Source organism: Panthera onca, chromosome B2, assembly GCF_046562875.1.
Source record: "Panthera onca isolate mPanOnc1 chromosome B2, mPanOnc1 haplotype 2, whole genome shotgun sequence".
Taxonomy (NCBI): Eukaryota; Metazoa; Chordata; class Mammalia; order Carnivora; family Felidae; genus Panthera; species Panthera onca.
Window position 1 is genome coordinate 108807382 of NC_138343.1, and position 23121 is coordinate 108830502.

At 35.8% G+C, this 23121-nt stretch overlaps 1 long non-coding RNA gene across 2 annotated transcripts in view; it reads left to right on the plus strand.

The window, feature by feature from the left end:
- Positions 1 to 9596, plus strand: part of LOC132667583 (uncharacterized) — a 47316-nt gene extending 37720 nt beyond the window's left edge. For both annotated transcript variants that reach the window (XR_009605245.2, XR_009605246.2), the window contains 3 exons: positions 1202 to 1309; positions 7823 to 7946; positions 9353 to 9596. This is a non-coding gene — a long non-coding RNA (uncharacterized LOC132667583). The remainder of the gene's footprint in view (positions 1 to 1201; positions 1310 to 7822; positions 7947 to 9352) is intronic.
- Positions 9597 to 23121: the final 13525 nt, after the last annotated feature.

Below are 23121 nucleotides of genomic sequence, written 5' to 3' on the forward strand. Positions count from 1 at the left end.
GTTATTCTCATGATACTCTCTATGATAGATGATACAGATGAGAAACTGTGGTTCAGAGAATTAAAGTGATTTCTCCAAGGTCACGTAACTGGAACGTGAGGAGCTGGGATTCAAAACAGAGTCTTCGAACTGCAAATCCTTTTCCACATGGATTCATTCCTGGATTTATGTGATTTACAACAAGACAATGACTCCTTACCCTTGACTCTGCCCTAGCGAATTATTCATACTTTTCCTTATCATCAAAAAGTAGTTTGTCAAGAATCACTGTCAAAAACTCTTAATCCGATGAACTGTATTGCCCTTCCAAATTTAACTCTATACCAAATTATGCATAGACTGAGATTCCTTGGCCTTCAGGCTTGAGATTTTGAAATTTTTTGTAGTGCCTAACAGACCTTTTTGATTCGTCACATTTAGTCACATCAATCATATCACCTCGAAGAACACATTGTAAAGAAAATAATGTAATGTGATTGATGTGAACAGATGTGACACAGGACAATTAAGTTGCAGTTTAAGGACCCGAGGAGAAAAACACCTGATGCTCTATAAGGTTCACTAAACAAAGACTCCATTGCTAACAGTATAAATACAATTTATAGGCTTTGTTTTCTCAAGTGGGAGAGAGAAGAAATACAATATATGTAAATAGTATAATGTGTGTTTATCCACCATGCATGGGCAGAAAATTTCCTCTGAGTTCCTGAAATCTAATATTTCCTATTGCATTCCAGAGCCAAGTCTAATTTAGCAATGCTAATCCACAGGGAAAACGCTAATGTTTTAAGAAATAAATTATTTATCATTATTATACATATGGATGAGAGCATTTCAAAACAATTCAATATATTCTTTTAAGAAAAATAAAGGTTTTTTAATGGATTTGAAATGTAAATGATATTTTATTGGGAATAGTTTTAAAGCATTTTAGATGGTGAATCCTTAAAAGAGATTTTCATTATTACCAAATGTTGTGATCATTCCTGGGATTTTTTTCCCCATTATATATCAAGAGATGTGATGTTTGTATATTTAAGTATCTTGATGGAGAGAATAATAATTTATAATCAACTCTGTGTTTTTAAAGCATTTATCTTTATTGTCCCTTTTTGTTTCTCCCTTTCCTATCTCTATTACTCTTTCTGTCTTGCCTTCCTCTCTTTCTCTTTTATTTTCTCAATTATTTCTTTTACAAAAGGAATCCCTAGGATTTCAGTGCCTGGCTCTCAGGTGCTATACTTCTGGCTGCTTCCTGGGAAGGCTGTAGCACAGATGAAACTATCCTGACAAAGCGTTCCATGTAAAGGTAGTTTGTGACCTTGGCCATGTAACTGAATTCCTATGCCTGAGGTTTCTTATCTTTATACTTGACATAATTACAGCTATAGATCTGATGCAGTAATTTGTCGGAATTAAATTAGGCAATTCTAAAATGCTTAACAAATTTAGCAGTCATCATAGATGCTCAATGTTCGTTTCTTTTCTTGATTAGTTAAGGGATTGACAGTTTAATCTTTTTATTGCAGCTACTGTTTTATCTCCCAATTTTGTATCTTATTTCTCTTCATTAATGCCCAAGAAATGAGGTAAAGATGAAAGCTGCAGGCTTCTACTCCTCTCTCCCTTCTCTAATTTAATGTAAGCACATATCATGAAGCATTCATCATGGTGCCATACCCCATGAGAACTGAAGACAAATAAAATAATTTATGGAGGTGAAAACTGAAGGAAGGAGTGGAGAGGCATTATAATTAGGAGAGAAAACATATGGCGTCCCAGAGCCATCACAGTAATCCCAAACGGTTAAGCTCTTAGCCTCTCCTCCCAAGAAGAACTTACTTCAGCCACAAAGGCAGGCTTTCCATGTCCAAACTTTCCTACCTGTGCTACTGCACATTCTATTGTTTTTATCTGTAGTGTCCTTTTCTCTTTACCTATCAAAATTCACAAACCATCTCAGATGTTATCTGCTATGGGAGACTTTCCCTTCTTCTGCCAGATGAGATTAATCACTGTCCCTCCCTCTGGCTCCACAGCTTGCTTGTAGCACTACTACAGTCTCCCCCACAAAACTTCTTGAAGATGAAATCTTGCCTTACTATTTAGCCCTAACAAGAAAATTCAGTAAATTTTTTATAGAAGATTAAAACCATAAAGACCTATATAGTAGTCACCCTACAGTCACATTGTTAACATCCATTTAAAATAATATTTCATGGATGTTGAGAGCATAAGGCATTTCTTCCAACCTGCCTGCATAGCACCCAATTTATAAGATTCCCTCATGAGAGCACAGTGACTAACAAGAAGTAGAGGGGTTTGGGGGCACGTAGGTGGCTCAGTTGGTTAAGTATCCGACTTCAACTAAGGTCATGATCTCGCGGTTCATGAGTTCGAGCTCCATGTCGGGCTCTGTGCTGACAGCTCAGAGCCTGGAACCGGCTTTGGATTCTGTGTCTCCCTCTTTCTCTCTGCCCTTCCCATGCTTGCACTCTGTCTCTCTTTCAAAAATAAACAAACATTAAAAACAATTTTTAAAAAATTTAAAAGAGGGGTTTAGAGAAAGTACTAAAATGGGAGATTGGAAATCTGATTGTGTCCCCGCTTTGCTACTCACTAACTGTATCACCTTAAGAAAATCATGTCTTGGGGCCACAATCAACTCATTTGTAAAAGAACTCAAGCTAGTCAAGCTAGCAAATTTATTTTCAGCTGTAATAATCTACCGTTCTACAAATACCAATCCTGACATCTTACCATTATACGACTTTCACCCAAGGACGGACACTGATAACACTGAGTTTAAAGGAAAGTTTAAAGTAAGATGAGGGTAGTGACTCTGAAACAAATGGAGAAGAGTTATATGTGATTAGGATGCTGTGCCATCCCTTTTTTTCTGAAAAGTTTGGGAAAGCACCAATGTTGGCATGCGGTCTTGGTATGCCACCAATGCCTTAGCTCAGGTTCCATAGAAGAAGAGCCAGAGATGAAGATTCCTGTTCATATGACTTATTGGGGAAGTGTCCTCAGGAGAAGTAAAGTGAAGGCAGAGGAATAAGGCAGGGAAAAATGAAGCTCAGCAGGGATGTGGAATAACAGTTTCAGTCTGATCCCATAAAGAAGCTCTGGAAGATGAATTACACCACATATTTGACTCATCTTGAGGCAAAGGGGCTGACCTTTGGACTCCTTTGTCGTTGGCCAAGGTTGGGAGGGCTTGGCCTCCAAGATAGGGTTGTTGGTTCCTGGCTACCACTTCACTTAGGGGCAATTCTCTGGAAAGAGAAAGGGAAAGCTTTGAGTTGTTAGTAGTTAATACTCAGAGTGCCTGTAAGAGGGGTGTTTCAGCTGAGAAAAGGAATCTAGGCAGGTACCAACACCATTTTCTGATTAAAATCCCTTTGCTTCCCAGAGCAGAAGCAAGTACTAAAAATGTTGAGTTATTTTCATTGTTGCGGAAAAATTTAAATACTAGAATATTCTAAGTTGTGAGTGTAGCCATGCATTTATTCATTCACTTCTTCATATGTGCAATTATTAAACATTTAGTGAGTCCTGCTTACTATGGCCCACTCCAGCAAACAATGCAACTGTGTTTGAGTCAGGTGCTCTTGAATATAACAGTCTAGTGGTTTTTATTTTTTTATTTTTAAATACTTATTTATTTTTGAAAGACAGAGAACAAAAGCAATAGAGGGGCAGAGAGAGAGGAAGATACAGAATCTGAAGCAGGCTTCAGGGGCTGGAATTCACAATGAGATCATGACCAGAGCCCAAGTGGGACACTTAACCAACTGAGCCACCCAGACACCCCTTAATGGTTTTATTGGTTTAGTATAAGAAACTATACCTTTTAACAAAAGAGTTCGTTACTTGGTGGGATAGATCCATATACCATCTTTTCTGCAAAAGACCTCTGAAAAAGTGAACGGATAGCTTAGGTGGTGAACTATGTGCACCAGAGTATAGACCTGAGCCTACCAGAACCACCAACCAGTGACCTTTTGGTGTCAAGACCCAGGAGCCATGGATATTACTTTTGCTAAAAAAGAGTTCTTGGCAGTATCAGGGCCTCTATCTGGCATTCCAGAATACATGGGGCCTTGAATTCACATGCTCTCTAAGTTGTGTATTAGGAATCTGGTTCTTTCCTCTTGATTCAATTTCTTTGGGGTTGTTTGTGGTCAGCATTCTTGCAAGTAAGGAAGTTGCTGCCAGCCTGCTAGAATATGCAGAGTGTTTACTACAGCCCTCAATGTAACCTAGGTCTTATGGTCACGGATGTCTCTAGTAGATAGGAAAATTCATATTTAAATCAAAGAATAACTCCAAGGTATCTGGCATGATTGAATAAGGGGTAAGAATACTAGCAAGCAAGTGAGACAGAAAATACTTCAAGAGGAGGTTCGAGAGACAAGCATATGAACTGGGTCCAAGAACTTAACAGCTCTTTCCTATCCAGGCAGGTATCTCACTCAAGGTCTCCTCTTGTAGAAGGCTTCGTTTTTTGTTTTTTGTTTTTTTATTGTTTTTTTATTTTTTTTTTAAATTTACATCCAAATTAGTTAGCATATAGTGCAACAATGATTTCAGGAGTAGATTCCTTAGTGCCTCTTACCCATTTAGCCCCACCGCCCCATAACCCTCAGTTTGTTCTCCATATTTATGAGTCTCTTCTATTTTGTTCCCCTCCCTGTTTTTATATTATTTTTGTTTTCCTTCCCTTATGTACATCTGTTTTGTCTCTTAAAGTCCTCATATGAGTGAAATCATATGATTTTTGTCTTTCTCTAATTTCACTTAGCATAATACCCTCCAGTTCCAACCACGTAGTTGCAAATGGCAAGATTTCATTCTTTTTGATTGGGAAGGCTTTGTTTCTTGAGTGTGATAATTCCTTCTGGCCTAACATCACCTTTAGTCCATTCCTTTAGATTCAGTTCTTACTCTTTTGTCCCTATAATTGTAAAGTTTCAAGCTATTTTTTGCTTCCTTAGCCACTTTGCCTGGTGTTGTGATATGTTCTCCTTTGTCCATACTTCTTTTATGAACTGGGACTAGCCTTATCCTTTCTGTTCATAGCCTTGAATTGCGAAACCCCAGACCAAGAAGAGCCCCAGATTCTCTACTCACCAGGAAGGGCAGATCTTTTACTATCTTTGAGAACTCAAGTCTTCAGGACATTTTGAGTCTCTAAGATAGTGGTTCTCTCATTCAGGGGCAATTTTGTCCCTGGGGGCATTTGGCAATTTCTGGAAACACTTTTGATTGTCACAGTTTGGGGGAAGAGTGCTACTGGTGTCTAGAGTGCTACTGGGGATCCTCAAATCTAAGATACTAAGCATGTTAGCCCTTTTCACTTCAGGGCTCCACAAGTTGACTCTTCTCTCTACTGGGCTTGTGAAATCATCTCTTCCAGATAACAAGGAGATATCTGTTTTTATCAACAAATGGCTCTCCAATTTCATGCTCATTCTACTTCCAGCTGCCAGTGAAGAGCCTGAAATGGCCAAGGAGGTCCTTAGCAGACTGGTGGCTGCTCTCCATGGTCTGATCCCTCCCTCTAGTGGTAAATATTGCAAATGCTGCAGCTGCAAGGACAGAATTCTCCATTCCCCATAGGAGGGTGGTAGTGGAAATCCAAGTACAGTATTCAACAGACTATCTATCCCGTCCCCTCAATCTCCAAAAACAAACATATTTTGGAAACATCATGGGCCTTTCAGAAAATACAGGAGGTCATCTTGAAAGATATTTTATTTATTCAGATACAGAGTAAAAATTACACACTTTTCATGAAGATAGAAATGAAAACCTACCACTATCAAGTGTAATTCATCTGTGTTCCTTCAGCATTTTAGAAACCACCCTTGAGATCCTAAGAATGAATTTGAGCTCATTTGCTGTGCGATCTTGCACAAGTAAATTTTCAAAGCCTTAGTTCCTTCATTTGTTTAAAAAAAAAAGTTCCTTCATCTGTTTAATAGTACCTATCCTATAGGGTTTAGTGAGGAGTGAACTATTGTGTGTAAATCACTAAGAATGGTGTTTCACATTCAATAAATGGCAGATATAATGATTATTAAGTTATCTGGGCACACTAAGCTCTGGGTATAGACAGGCAGCCATCTGTCACCTTCTTGTTTTGCATTAGGTGGCCAAAGTAAGAAGTGTGCAGTGCCTCTCCTCCAGCCTGCTCAAACACTACTCCAGGCCTTCGCAGCACAAAGCTGCTTGTTTTGTGACCCTTTATAGACAGTCTTCCAGGGGTTTCAATGGCAACCCAGTCAGAGGCCAGGTCAGTGGCCTACTCCACTATTCAGTTCTGACTCCTAACCAGGAGATTGAATGGACTGACTAGCTCTTGATCTCAAGTCTAGGAAGAACCCATTGCATAAATAAATGACCTAGGAGGTACTATAAATCCCCCAGCAACTCTGGATGGGTTTGACCTCACTGGGACCTAATTCAACACCATCTACCAGTTATTGCCCCCCTCCCTTTATCACTCACAGGGATGGGGTCCCAGGTACTTGAGGTCTAATTCAGAGACCTTGGTGATACCAGGAGGGTGGGGGTGGGGTGGGGGCTGCAGATGCAAATACAGTTGGTAAAACTATAAAGAAAAGCAAGGAAATCATTATCATTAAAACAGACTGTAGTGACTATAATAAGGAAGAGAGAGTACACAGGGCTTCTTCGGTGCTCATAACATTCTCTTAACATAGGGAGTCATTATCTAATTATTTGTTGAACTGTACCGATATGTTAAATATTCTTTTATATCAGTAACTCTGAATCTCTCAAAAGAGTTGGACACTGAATGTGAAAAAGTTTTAGGAATATTTTAATTATCATATTTTATTTATATTTCCTTTGTGTACATGCCCAGGAGTGATATATGATAAAAATATATATCTAATTCCAAAATAAGTATTCCAGCAGATATAAAATAAACATTCCAAGTTAATAATAAATAAAATAGTAAATACTAATAAAAAAGGAGGGAGTTACAATAAAAACGAGAAAAATTTCTCATGTGTCTCTGTTGGATCTCTTTACTATTAGCCAGCACCCTCACAACTGACCTAGTCAGCCTTATATAGTCAAGATTACTGCCTCCACTGGCCTTAAAGGCCATTGTGCATTCTTTCCTAGCAGAATTTGCTCTGGAAACCTCTGCCTACATTTTTCATTTTTTTTTTCTCATGAAAGTTGGCCACAGCAGTCTCCTCTGAGGCTTAGAGGCATTACGTCCCCCAATAATGTTTTCCCGTGAGCTGAAGTTTCAGGTGGTGGCAGCCACAAATTCTTGCCAGAAGACCCTTTCTCCGGAAGGGTCCCACCTGAGCCAACAGAATGAATAAAAGTTATTCATAAATGAATGACTAGAAAATAAATGAACTCTGAACATAGTTAATGTATCTATAGTGTATTTAACACCAATAATATATTTAAACATTAATAATAAGATTCAGTAATTCCAAAATTGTACAGAAAGACCATTTATGGAAGCGATTTTTGTGATGGAAGTTGAACACTGCTGTGTATGAACATAACCTCTTCACACACAATGGCTTGGACAGAATTGCTGGCATTCATTTAGCTCTTCATTTACATAAAGCAAAGTATAATTAACATATTCTAATCATTGAAAAAACCTGTTCACTGACCCATGCTAATTTAAAAGCTTTCTTACCTTCTCAATTTTAGGAAATTCCTTTAGAGGTTATTTTTTAATCCCACCAATTCACAGGTGGTTGGATGAATGAACAAATGAATCACTCTTGTCAATCAACAAATTTTATTTATGGCTTAGGCAGAAGAACAATACTCACATGGAGCAAATAAAACTGACAACCAATTTCATCAGAGACACACTGAATGAGACAGGGTACCTGGAAGCACCATAGAACAATATCTGGAACATCATAAGGATTTAAGTAAGGTCATTAGAATTTCAATTTAAATGCAGTGCGCCTCTCAGTTGCTTATTGTAACATATGTAAAAATATGAAAATTATAGAGACAATAATATTCAGAATAAAATTCCTGACATAAAATAAGCATTTCAAAAATATTTGTTTTATGAATATGTGAATTCCAACAGTTTTTAGAGCTAATTAGTATTTTAATAGATTTTCCTAAGTTTTTTTTTTCCTGTGTGCTTTTTATAAAGTGAGGTCATACTGTATGCATTATCTTATATTCTGCCCTTATGGCTTTATATTATAAAATGTCCTTTCCCCATAAGCACAATAAACCATTTGAAAATATAATTTTAATGACTCCCTAAAACATTTTGTATTTCTTAATTTACAATTCCCCTATTGTTGGGCAATAGGATTGCTTTTTTTTTTTTGTCTTGTTTTCTATTTTTTGTTGAAACTTTATGACTAAAGCTGTAATAAATGTAAATCTGCATCTATTATTTCTTAACATTAATTCACAGGAGTGTTATTAAAGGGTGAAACTGTACTATAATAACTATTTTTCTGACCAGCCTTCATTTCCCCTCATTTTGGTGACAGTACCTTACTTTGGAGAATCACCCTATATCCCAGGAGTTTGGGTTAAAGCCAACTCCACCCCTAGCTGTAAGGTGTGTGCAGGACCCACGCCTGGGAATTAAGGCATTTACTCTCCTGGCTGCAGTCACTGGCTCAGGACCAAATGTGAGACCCAACTCAGATGAGACTCCGTCTTGTGTTCTTCCAAGAACTACTGTGGAAGTTAGGGATTGCTAACAGGGTGATATAAGTGACCACTGGAAAGAGCTTGCCTTAGTATGAAGCTAACAAGGAAGAAAGATAGAAGCCAGAGGTTCATTTTAAGAGATTAGAGATTCCTAGTAACATCACTTCAGCAGCAGACTCCATCCTGAAACTAGGATATAATTTCCCTTTTGACCTAAGCAGGTGTAGTGTGGGGGTTTTGGTAGCTTACAACCCTGAGAGACCAGACTAATAAAAAGTATAACATGTTTAATACTGATGCTTTATTGCTAAGTTACTTTCAAAAAATTGTAATTTATACACATTGTAGCATTGAATAGTGGTGTCATCACACCCTGTTATCAGTGTTTCCTATTGCTATTTTATAATCTCTGCCAATTTTATAGAGACAATGCTATTTTATTTTAATCTACATTTCTTATTACTAGTGGTGGTAGTTTTTTTTTTAATGTATTCACCATTTTGATTCGTTTGTTAATATACTTTGCCTATTTATGTATCAGTGCTATTGATATTGTTTTATGTAATCTGAATTAGTCTTTTGCTATGTTTTTCTAACTTTTATTTTCTATGTATGTTACAAGTATTTTTTTAATCTATTGCTTCACTTTTAGGCATGTAGGATCTATGTATTTTCCAGGAAATTTCTCCAATTCGAACTTGAAGAAGTGAGATCTGATAGGAAAAGCAAGCATGTTGAATCAGTATTCTCAATTTACCTAGTAGAAAACATAAGTTTTAATTTATAGAACAATTAGCATGTCAAGAGATGCCTCTTTCTTAATATTCTTAGTGTTATCTCTAATAAAGTAAACTTTGATATTGTGTATATTCGTGATCATCTAAACATTTCCTATCCTCCTTTCTAATTCCCCATACTCTTATAAGGAATTTATCAGGAGCAATAATGGAATTCTCAAGGGAAGACAGTTTAAATGATGAAAAGACTATTAACACCAATTTTATTAAGTCTTTAAAACAAGGATTATAAAACCTCCTCTAGATGTCAAAGACAGTGAGTCCATCAGACAGGGGAGCTTAACTGAATGCTCTTAGTTCATTTTTATTTAAACTACTCTTAGAGCAACAAGTTCTCCAAAAATGCAAACTTGTTTAACATATACATACCATATTACTCAAGAAGAGAGATAAAACTATCTAATGGAAATTATCATCCTTGTAGAAGTGAGTGAAATGGCTTTTTACCAAGTACTTAGGCCTTTTTTTTTAATAAAAGCAGCAGCTTATTGCTTGACTACTAAGTCTTTTGACAAGGTGGATATAAATTTTGACACTGCAAATTGTTGAAAAGAGCCATTATTTCTTTCCCTTGTTGAGTATTTGAGCATGAGCAATATACTGTGTGTTTCACTAGGGAAGAAAATGATCCTAGAGACGCCCCATAATATTGTCAGTTTGTTTTCTTATTGAAGTGATTGTACTTCAAAGGAAAAACTATAGGAATATTGAGTTGATTTTTTGGTCTTTACCTTCCACTGGTATATATGTCTCTTGAGGTCAGAGACCCCATAGTATTCAACATTGTATTATCAGGGCAAGGCAGTGCAGTGTCTGTATCCTGGCAGGCGGCAGTGATTATTTATTGTAATGAATGGATGAATAAGTGAGTGAATGAACAAGGTCAGCTCTTTCTTGGTTTCGTAGGGGCAAATAGTATGTCTATTATACTCAATTATAGTTTTAAGTCATTTTGGTATCGGTAGTAATAATTATAATAATAATAAGTCTAATGAATTAACTTTTACTGAGTTTTATGTACCAGACACTATATTAAACATTTTATCTGCAGGGGCGCCTGGGTGGCTCAGTCGGTTAAGCGTCCGACTTCGGCTCAGGTCACGATCTCGTCACTATCTCGCGGTCCATGAGTTCAAGCCCCGCGTCGGGCTCTGTGCTGACAGCTCAGAGCCTGGAGCCTGTTTCAGATTCTGTGTCTCCCTCTCTCTCTGACCCTCCCCCGTTCATGCTCTGTCTCTCTCTGTCTCAAAAATAAATAAACGTTAAAAAAAATTGAAAAAAAAAGATTCTCTCTTTAAAAAAAAAAACAACAAAAAAACAAAAACAAAACATTTTATCTGCAGGGCGCCTGGGTGGCTAAGTTGGTTAAGCATCTGACTTTGGTTCAGCTCATGATCTCACAGCTCATGAGTTCAAGCCCCACATCGGGCTCTGTGCTGACAGCTCAGAGCCTAGAGTCTGGAGCCTGCTCTGGATTCTGTGTTTCTTTCTCTCTCTGTTCCTCCCCTGCTTGCACTCTGTGCAAAACTAAATAAAGATTAAAAAAATTTTTTTAAACCATTTTATCTGCATGATCTTAATTCTTATGACAATTCCCAAGTGCATACTATAATCATCCTTATTTCACAGATGAGAAAACTAAAGAAACAACAACAATGGAGAAAGGCAAGAACTTCCAAAAGGAGCCCTCCCTTCCTGTACGTTTTTTGTTTGTTTATTTGTTACTTAAGTGACTTGCCCAAGGCCACATTATAGTTTAACAAGATAGCCAGGATTACAACCCAGTTTTCCAGACCATCAGATGAAAACAATTTTCTCATTACCAGAGGGTCTTTGCTGTGCTTCAGAGTAACCTGCAGATCTTTTTAAAAATATACATCCCTTTCTCTCTCTCTCCCTCTCTCTCTCTCTACCTCTCCCCAACTTGCTTGCTCTCTCTTTCAAAATAGATAAATAAAAAGTTAAATATATATATATATATATATATATATATATATATATATAAACATTTTAAACCATATATATATGTTCAACTACCAGCACCCAGAGATTCAGATTCATTATACCTCTGGTGGATCCCAATCATCTGCATTTAAAATAAGTTCACCAATTAAAACCATATTCTGCAAATGTGGCACCACTATTCTAGAGTTTAAAGTTAAAGGGGTCCCAATGATATAGGTAAAAGCCGTTGTGAATAATACTTAGAAAAGATTTTAATGGTAAAATGCTTTTCATTGTGCAGCAGCATCTGCTGTCCCATTATCATGATCTGTGCCTAAAGAGGGAAGTAGCATATATTCACAAATAAAACTGTAGGCTTAAAGTCTCCTCTCCAAATCTTCACTTGGTTTTCAGAAGGAATCAATGTTAAGAATAAAACCTTATGCAATCTCTATCAAAATAATACCAGCATTATTCACATAGTTAGAACTAACCATCCTAGGGGCGCCTGGGTGGCTCAGTCGGTTGAGCGTCCGACTTTGGCTCAGGTCATGATCTCGCGGTCCATGAGTTTGAGCCCCGTGTCGGGCTCTGTGCTGACAGCTCAGAGCCTGGAGCCTGTTTCAGATTCTGTGTCTCCCTCTCTCTCTGACCTTCCCCCATTCATGCTCTGTCTGTCTCTGTCTCAAAAATAAATAAACGTTAAAAAAAAAAAAACAACTAAAAAAAAAAAGAACTAACAATCCTAAAATTTGTATGGAACAAAAAAAAAAAAACCCCAAATAGCCAAAGCAATGCTGAAAAAGAAGAACAAAACTGGAAGCAACACAATTCCAGACTTCAAGCTGTATTACAAAGCTGTAATCATCAAGACAGTATGGTATTAGCATAACAACAGAATAGAGAACATAGCAATGGACTCACAAATATATGGCCAACTAATCTTTGACAAAGCAGGAAAGAATATCCAATGGAAAAAAGAGAGTCTCTTTAGCAAATGGTGTTGGGAAAACTGGATGCCGACATGCATAAGAATGAACCTGGACCACTTTCTCACATCATACACAAAAATAAACTCAAAATGGATGGAAGACCTAATTGTAAGACAGGAAGCCATCAAAATCCTAGAGGAAAAAACAGGCAACAACCTCTTCAACCTCGGCCGCAGCAACTTCTTATTTGACATGTCTCCAGCGGCAAGAGAAACAACAAAAATGAACCATTGGGACCTCATTAAGATAAAAAGTTTCTGCACAGCGAAGGAAACAATCAGCAAAACTAAAACGGAATGGGAAAAGATATTTGCAAATGACATATCAGATAAAGGGTTAGTATCCAAAATCTATAGAACTTATCAAACTCAACACTCAAAAATCAAATAACCCAGTGAAGAAATGGGCAAAAGACATGAATAGACACTTTTCCAAAGAAGACATCAAGATGGCCAACAGCCACATGAAAAGATGCTCAACATCACTCATCATCAGGGAAATACAAATCAAAACCACAAGGAGATAATGCCTCACACCTGTCTGAATGGCTAAAATTAACAATTCAGGCAACATGTTGGTGAGGGTGTGGAGAAAGAGGAAGCCTTTTGCACTGTTGGTGGGAATGCAAACTGGTGCAGCCACTCTGGAAAACAGTACGGAGGTTCCTCAAAAATTAAAACTAGAACCCCTTACGACCCAGCAATTGCACTACTAGGTGTTTATCCTAGGTGTGTACCAAAGGATACAGGAGTGTTGATTTGAAAGGGCACATGAACCCCAATGTTTATAGCATCACTTGGAAAGAGCCTAAATATTCATCAACTGACTAATGGACAAAGAACTAACTTGGGTTTAAATTTAAAAATATATAATAAAAATATTTTAAAAAATAATAATAAAACCTTACACTTCAGAAACATAAGGGAGAAATTCATGCACATACTACATTAGAATGACACCTATTATAGCAGTATCTTTCTTCTTAAGTACATGCCTGTTAACTTTATGAAATGTTTTACAATCAATCTTAGAACTTCAGAAAACACGATAAGCAGCAACCACCTTTAGATGGGTCAATTACACATCTGAAAATTTCAACAAACATGAAGGTTAGGTAACTTAAGAAAAGCAGGTAGCAAGTGAACAAACTGTTTCTATCCACTGACATTGATTAAATATCAGCCTGCCAAATCATGTACCATTAGTGTAAAAATGTAGCCTTTTAAAATAGGTTGTTCTGTGATTTGATTCTGTGTTTGTGAACTTGAAGGAAATACTTTCCTAGCTTATAAACCTAATTCATCATGAGGGAAATGATTTAGAGAAAGACCAGAATAAAATCCACTTGAGATCAGAGAACCATGTCTTTCTATAAACATGAGAAGAAAAAGAAAAGATGAACATGAAAAGATAAACATGAAAAGAAAGAAAAAGAAAGAAAGAAAGAAGAAAGAGAGAAAGAAAGGCTTAATTCAAAGTGCCAAATTGAGAAATAGGAGATCTGGGTTCTAGTCCTAGATATGCAACTAATTTGTTTACTAGGCCTCTATGGACTGCAAGTACCTTATTAATAAAATGGAAAGGTGGAGAGAAAGAAAAATAAGAAAATCTCAAGAATACTTTAAGAGTAGGGATTGGCAAATTGTCTGTATTTAGACTTAGAGAATGAATATTTTAGGGTTGAGGTCATACTCACCTCTGCTGTTATAGCTCAAAAGCAGCCATAGACAATAAATACACAGATAATCATGGCTGTATTCCAATTAAATAACATAAGATAGAATTTTACTTACAAAAATAGATGGTAGGCAGGATCTGGCCTGTAGCTTATAGTTTGCCAATCTGCTTTATAGGTCTTCCTACAATACAATGAAATATATTTATGCTTACAGAAGTACTAATGATAGGACATAATTATTTTAAATATACTAAAAGAAAATTGAATAATTATGGTTTAATATAAACTTGTTTATATTTCTCATAAAATACCTACTAATTTCCTGATAAACTTAATACCATTATACACAAAAAAACTCACAGAGTTAGCATTTGCCAGTGTACTTTCCTTCAGCAATGCTCTTTTCCCTCTGCCAGAAATACCACTTACCAAAAATATACTTAAAGCATACTTACACACACACATACATACACACATCCTTATAAATACCAATTAACTCACAGTAATTAATCATGTATTATATGTAACTAAAAGCTCAGACTTAGAATAGGCCAGGCCTTGTCATTTAGTACAGTGACTTTGGGCAGGTTACTTAACTTCCCAGAACGTCTGTGTGATCATCTGTTAAACAGGGAATACCTACCTCATTGGATTAAATGAGATAGTATATTAACATAGTGAAAAGGAAGATGGATAATATCCATGTATTAGGTATAGTAACCTTTTTTTCCTAGATGTCATTGACATCTATTTGTCACTAACCAATAATGCTAGGACTATACTGAATCATAAAACAATTAGCAGACAACTGATGAAGCTTTTATTTTTTGGTAAAAATATTTTTTCTGACCAAATGGATTCATAATTATTCTCAGGATAAGACAATCTCTCCTTTAAATCATCCGATTCTAGGGTGCCTGGGTGGCTCAGTCAGTTAGGCATCTGACTCTTGATTTCAGCTCAGGTTATGATCTCATGGCTCAGGAGATTGCGCCCTGTGTTGGGCTCTGCACTGCCAGCATGGATCCTGCTTGGGATTCTCTCTCTCTCAAGATGAATAAATAATCTGTTTCTAAACATTCTATTAGCTCATAGGGTTGGCAATAGATTTTGTGTACCAAACAAACTAAAATATAGTGCATTTTTTTTTCATTTTAAAACAACTTTTTTTTTTATTTTTTGGAAAAAAAGCAATAGTTTAAAAAAATCTCATGAGAGTTGTTCAGCTTCCAATAATGACAGAGTAAGATCAAACCAGCCTGAATCCTCCACAGAAAACAATCATAAAATCTAGACCTAATACAAATAACGGCCACTTAAAGCACTGGAGAGTAAACAGAGTAAGAACAACTATGTACTTGTTTAGAAAAATGGGGGCGCCTGGGTGGCTCAGTCGGTTGAGCGTCCGACTTCGGCTCAGGTCATGATCTCGCGGTCTGTGAGCTCGAACCCTGTGTTGGGTTCTGTGCTGACAGCTCAGAGCCTAGAGCCTGCTTCAGATTCTGTGTCTCCTTTTCTCTCTGCTCCTCCCCCGCTCATGCTCTGTCTCTCTCTCTGTCAAAAATAAACAAACATTAAAAAAAAATTTAAAAGAAAAAAGAAAGAAAAATGGAATTCCATGAAGTGAGTTTCCATTTTTTGCAGACTTTCAGCAGGAAGCCAAGGGCAGATGGTGCTGGAAGCACTGGGACTGTGAAGGAAAATAGCGTGCAAACCATAAAACTGAAGCTCAGAAAACTGTGACCATTGAAGAGAGTAGGTAAGTTTTGGAAGGAAAAGAATCAGAAAGGGGTTGCTCAAATTCTTCCTTCCCATATCTTTGACTGACGCCTTAATCACACCTGTGTGGAAACATCCTGGCCAATAGTAATTAAATACTGCCACCCAAGAAAGAGAGTTAGCAGTTCAATTTTGCATGGATTACAGTAGGTTAGATAATTGAAAGGATTTGCAAGAGTCAACAGAGCATATTCATGTAAAACAGTTATTGAAGGCAAAGGATATGGTACAACAAGAAAAAGAGGAGAGAAAAAGCATAAAAAAAAAAAAAAGCACTAAGGGTGTGTGAAACCTCCAAGCACAACACCTTACGCTCTGTCATATGAATATGTGTTTCATCTTGGGATTGAATTGGCCAAGGTTTCTCTGATAAGTCTTGGTTTTAGGAGACTTGCCCAAAAATTTTCAGTGGGCCCTTTTATGTTCTTCTAGGTATAAAAGCCAAGCCCAAAAGTTTAACTGGTCATGCTAGGTATAATTCATCAATAAACAAGCCAATCTTGGGTGCCTCCAGGGGAGTTTTGAACTTAAAACAGCATATTATAAATCATTAGCTAGCCGACTGACCTTTTCTTGGCCAAGATTAGGTGACAGACTTCCAGATGTCCTGAAGATAAACATAGAGCTGTCCTAGTTCAGATCTAAAATAATTTTATCCTATAAAAATATCCAATAATATAATTGCTGGCTAAAACAAAAGAAATAGCAGACATCAGGGAAAAATAACAGAATCCAGAACCTCGACAACTTAACATTTATCATTTCTAGGGTATAATTTAAAATCACCTGACATGAAAAACCAGACAAATGGAATGCACTGCCAATAGAAAAAAAATCAACTAAGAGAAGCCCTGAGATGTCCCAAGTGTTGGTACTAGAAATGGAAAGTTTTAAGGTGGCTATTTTAACTAACCTCAATGAAGTAAAACAAAATATATTTGCAATTGAATAAGAAGATACAAAATCTCAGCAGAGAAAGAAAAATGATAAAAGAAAAAACAAACAGAAATTTTAAAACCAAAAATATATATAAATATATATATAATATATAATATATAATATATAATCAATGGATGGACTCAGCAGAATGGAGATGACAAAAGAAAAAGCAAATGAACTTGAAGATAGATCAAAAGAAATTATCCAGTATGAAAATAGGGAGAAAAAAACATGAACAAAGCCTCAGGACCTGTTAGATGATAGTATGTAGTTCTATATACATCATGGTCCAAAACAGACATGAGAATGAGAATGTAGCAGAAAAAACACCTTTTTAAATTGAAGGTATGCCTGGGTAGCCCAATCAGTTAAGCATCTGACCCTTGATTTCAGTTCAGGTCATGATCTCATGGTTCATGAGTTTCAGCTCCACATCAGGCTCTGTGCTGACAGCACAAAGCCTGCTTGGGATTTTCTCTCTCCCTCTCTCTCTGCCCCTCCCCTCCTTGTGCTCTCTCTCTCAAAACTAATAAATAAACATTTTCTTAAATAATAAAATAAATTGAAGATGTAATGGCTCCAAACTCCCAAATTTGATAAAAGACAGAAATTTTCAGTTATAATAGTTGCACAATTGAAAACCAAGGATAAAGAGCAAATCTGTGAGCAGCCAAAAAAAAAAAAAAAAAGACACTTTACATATACATGAATAATAATCCAGGTAACAGCTCACTTCTCAGATACTAGGTAGCTAGAAAAGAATGGAACATAATGCATGATAGTGCTTAAAGAAAAAAACTGTCAACCCCAAACTCTCTATCCAGGAAAAATATCCTTTTTTGAAGGCAAAATAAAAAATAAAAATCTACAGAATCATCCCTATGCCACCCAATAAAAATCCCAAGTTTTTTTTTCTTATTTATCTTTTATTTTTGCATGTATGTGAAAACTGAGATGAATTTTTAAAAAACATGAAAATGCAGGGCCAAGTACAGCCAACACCATCTGAAAAAGTGAAACAAAGCTGCAGTACTTATTCTGTCAATATATCAAGACCTTTCATGAAAATATAGTAACTAAGAGAACATGTTATTGGTACAAAGACAAACTGACCAATGGCACAGAATGAAGACTTTCAGAAATAGATCCAGACATATACAGTCAGCTGATTTACAACTGACAGAACACTGCTACAATAGGAAAAAGATGGCCTTTTTTTTTTTTTTTTTTCATGTTTATGTATTTATTTTAAGAGAGGGACAGAGAGTGCATGCCCGGGGAAGGGGCAGAGAGAAAGAAACCCAAGCAGGCTCCATGCTGTCAACACAGAGCTCAATGTGTGGCTTGAAGTCATGAACCATGATATCATGACATGAGCTGAAATCAAGAATCAGATACTTAACCATCTGAGCCACCCAGGTGCCCCAAAGGATGGTCTTTTTAATAAATGATGCTACATAAATTAATATGTATATCAACAAAAATGCAATTTGATGCCCTACCTTATACCATACACAAAGTCAATTTACAGGTATTGTAGATCTAAAGGTGAAAAGTTAAACAATAAAATTTAGAAGGAAACATGGGAGAATATTTTCTTGATTTTAGTTGGAGTAGGCAAATATTTCTTTAAAAGAATGCAAATGGTCCAAATTGTAAAGAAAAAAATTGATGGTTTAGAGTATATTAAATCTAGAAATCTTTCTTTATCAAAAAAAAATTAGAGTAAACAGGCAACACAGAGGAAGAAAAGTTTTTCACAATACACTCATTGGCAAAGGACTCATACAATAAAGAGATCCTACAAATCACGAAAAAATGATATAAAACTCAAAAGACATGTACTAGAATGTTAAGAGGATTTTTATTTGTAAAATCCAAAAATTGGAAATTGCCCAAAAATCCATTAAAGGTAGAAAAAATAAATTGTGGTATTTCATACAAGAGTATATTACTGACCAATAATAATGAATGATCTGTAACTGTCTACAACAATATAGATGAACCCAAAAGAAGTCAGATAACAAAAAAGCAATTTCTTTAAGATTCCATTTAATTAAAGAGAGGAGGAAAAATAGGAAAGACTGATACTGATTGTATTACCCATATGGGAGAAGTAATGAAAGAAAAGGACTTCAAGGAAAGCTATGGGGATGATATTGATGTAATTCTCCATTTCTTGGTAGGATTGCAGGTTAAACAGATGTATCTGATACGCAAAAATCCTTTAGATGGCACATTTAAGATATGTTCCCACTTCTGCAAATATGTTACACATCAAAAAGTTGATAGAAAAGAGAAGAAATTATCCAAGGCAAAAGTGACTAGTAAGTCAATGGCAAAGGAGGAGCTCCAACTTCTAGATGAGAATCCAGATCCTTTTACTAAGAGGCCAGGGGATAGAGTAGGAGCTAAACATAAAGGCCATTATCAAAAGGGCTATTAGGTCTGGGCCTCAAATGTGGAATTTTGATATCATTTCTAAATAAGATTATACATATGGTTAGATAAACTGACATTTGAAACCTTTAAACATTGTGGACTCATCTTGCCTCATGATGAACCATTAGGCAACTTTATATTGTTTTAAATAAGCCCTATAATTTGTGATATGAATAGTAAAGTTGTATAGCTTTATGAAGTTTTATATTAAAATTATTAACTAGTTAATTTAAATATTAAAGTGTACCAAGAATTTTATAATCTGGCTGTAGCATATCTTCATATTTAAGGATATTGGAAGCCCCTCCAAATGAATCTGACTTATCAGGATTGCCTGTAGATAAAAACACAGAAATACTAAAGACATAATAGGCTTTCTATAACTGTTTCTTAAATCTAAATACAAAATTGCAGTTTTCATTACCTAATTAAGGTCTAAAATAAAGATTGATTTTATGTCCTATCTGGTTTAGTGGTCAATTCATTAAAAATGTCTGTTCAGGCTGGCTATATTTTAGAATTTAGTCTAAACACATAATATGCTGTCTTTTAATGGATGGGTATAATCAAAAGGTCTGATTCAAAACTATGCAGTATTTTCCCCACTGGCTAAACTATTTCAAAGAAGCCAAGGAAATTACTGAAATCTTTATATACAAATCCATGAAACAAGACTTATATTCCTGAAGTAACTCCATTGTCTTTATTAATGCTTTAGAATAGAAAAAATACTCTATTACCTATAATAATCATAACTTGATTCCTTTAATTCTCCACATTTTAATATTTTGAATTTCAGTATTTAAAAACCATTAGTGTTTCATTCAAGATTGAAAATAAAAGAACTACTAAAATTATGGAAGGGAAATTGGCTACTGAAATGAATTCCACCCAATACTGCATGAATTTCTAATAGATTAAAAAGTCATGTGAACCTTCCAAACATATCAAGTCTGCTATTTTGACTGGAAATTTTATAAAACAAGATTGTCAAGAGAATATCAAAATACCAGCTGCCTCTGCTGCTTTCAAGATCAGAAGTCAGGTGATAACAACCTGCCTACAAGTATTTCAACAAGAGTGATTCAGGGTCAAGAAAATGGCAGGGGTATGGAGTGGAGAAGGTCAGTGTGAAACATGAATGAAAGTCCACTGAATATGTATAAATCTGAACTTTACATGATATAAGATGCAAGTTACTTATGAAGGAAATATAAAGTATTATGAAGTATTACACTTTAAACTAAAAGTATTTAAAATATCCATGCCTTTTTTTAGGAGTAAATTCGTAACTTCTTGAGATGGGACCATTCAAGGGTAAAATTTTTAAAATATCCCTATGTGTTTTTAATACCCCCCAATTCTTCTGGTATCTCCTTCGAACTCCTGGCTTTCTCTTCCCCTCTTAACACCAGGCATCCAAAAGGTAACTCCATTTTCTAGTATACTAAATTCTAGTATATTAAATCTAGTATACTAAATAATAAACTAAGCAAGCATAGTTTCCCTGTTTTATGATGTCTATAATTCACTTTTTAAAACATCAGCATGGGTGCCTGGGTGGCTCAGTCGGATAAGCATCCCACTTTGGCTCAGGTCATGATCTCACGGTTTGTGGGTTCGAGCCCCGCATTGGGCTCTGTGCTGACAGCTCAGAGCCTAGAGCCTGCTTTGGATTCTGTGTCTCCCTTTCTCTCTGCCCCTCCCTGCTTGTGTTTCTCTCTCTCAAAAATAAATAGACTTTAAAAAAATGTGTGAAATGAAAGAAAGAAAGAAAGAAAGAAAGAAAGAAAGAAAGAAAGAAAGAAAGAATTTTATGATCAAGAATTCATGTTCTAGGGGTCTTGGTGGCAAATACACATCAGAAAGCCGACCTCAGAGAGAACTACAAGTGCTGCTGTATCCATGTTCTTAAAATACATGAGACATTTGTTAATTAGCATCCCAAATGTCAGATACAGATTTTCACTAGTGAAATTAGTGGTTTATTAATCTGCAAAATGAATGCTAGACATAGGCTCCCCTTGGGGAAATTAGCGGTATTCAACATCTGTACATTGGCTGTAATTTAGCATGAACAGGATTTAAGAAACCAGTAACTTGACCCTTTGTTCTGTGTCCATTCATTGGTTTGGAAGATATCTGGTTACCAAGTCTTTGTATTACAATATGTATGCTATTTCTGGAATATCATCACTTCTTTTCATGTGAAGTAGTGGGCTCAGCACCTACAAAGAAGAGAGTTGGGACTTCCTGGAGAATACTAAACAAGTTATACAAAATGCTTAGTGCCTGCTTACTAATAAGTGCTTATTAAATAAGTACGTAAACCTGAGGTTGAACTTGGTCTAAAAGCTTGTTTTATTTTCATCTGGCACTAATGTCACAGGAGAGTAGCCTTAATACACCTCAATCTTTTGTGATGGCCACTAATCATATGCCAAAAAGAACACAGAAGTTGTGCACAACCAAACTGGTTTAGGTCAGTTTGTAGATCTCTTGACTGCTTATTTCCATAAAAATTTATATTCCCAGATATTTAAAGCTCTCTTCATAAATCACAATGGTAAGTTAATTTTTGTTAAATTGCCCATAGGTACCTTGCCACCTATTTAAGGACTCTAATGTCTTAATCCACAGGTAGAACTTTAATGGTGGAAAATCTAGCCTTCAGAGTGAATGGCTAGAGAAGATGATTTTGGTCTGAAAGAGTTTTGAAGGTCTTTAAGCTATACTTCACTGGGTGGTAATATTCTGACTTTATATTGGGCTGGCTCTGACCTCTAGTGTTTTGTTGTAGGTGACTACATGAATCTTCAAGAATTTAAAAAGTCACCTAAGCCTTGCAAACTTATTAAATTTGCTACAATAGTTTTGGACCTTGTTTTTATGTCAGTAACCATCTGACACTAAAGTACTATTCATTTCCAGTAGCAAATAATTAATTAATAAGAAAACTGGAGGCTGTCTTAAGGTCTTTTGTTTAATTTTGTATCCTTAGAGCTTTGTGGGCTGTAATATTTTTACTACATATAGAATTTATAGTTACTATCTTGCATAATTTCTTATAGATAATTGTGTTGTTTCATACTATCCTAAATGAAGACTCTATTAAATTTGGTGGTGTCCATAAAGGACATGTACTATCTAAAGCTGCCCATAGGTACCTTTCCCTGTGCACTTAAACATACAACAGAAAGATATTTTAATGATTTTGGTAAGTGGTGCTATAACCAAGCATATAAATTTTTCATTTGGGAATTTTTATCTCAGCTGACTTCTGAAGCAATGCTAAGTCTTTTCCTTTCCTTTGGCATCAACTCAACACACATACAAATAATTTTGTGCATTAATTGTTATTATAACTATGTGTTTGTTTATGCTCTTGTTTGCAAACATTTTTCATATAAAGGAATCACCTGCACTTATAAAATACTCTCTGTTCTCCAAAATTCCATTGCATTTAGTACAATGCCAAATATAAAATGATGGTGAATGATTATGTTGATGAGATAACTACTTTGATGAATGATTTTTAATTAATGAAATAATGTTCATTTTCTTTGCCCTAAAATAATTTTCTCATTTGTTAGATGATATTTAGCTGATTTAAGTTTGTTAGAGCAGTCAATTGTCAGTCTGTTCAAATGCTTTATTGTGTCTCCTTAACGTAAACTAGCATATGTGCTAAATCAATAGTTTCAGATACAAAACCTCTAGCTTTGCTTCTGGTAATTTTTTTAAGTGGGCGTGCCATTAATAGGATGCTTAAAAATAGCAACCCCCTGTAGAACGTAGAGGAAAAGAACACGTTCCTTAAAATATAAATATTTTTTACCCAAGCATTATT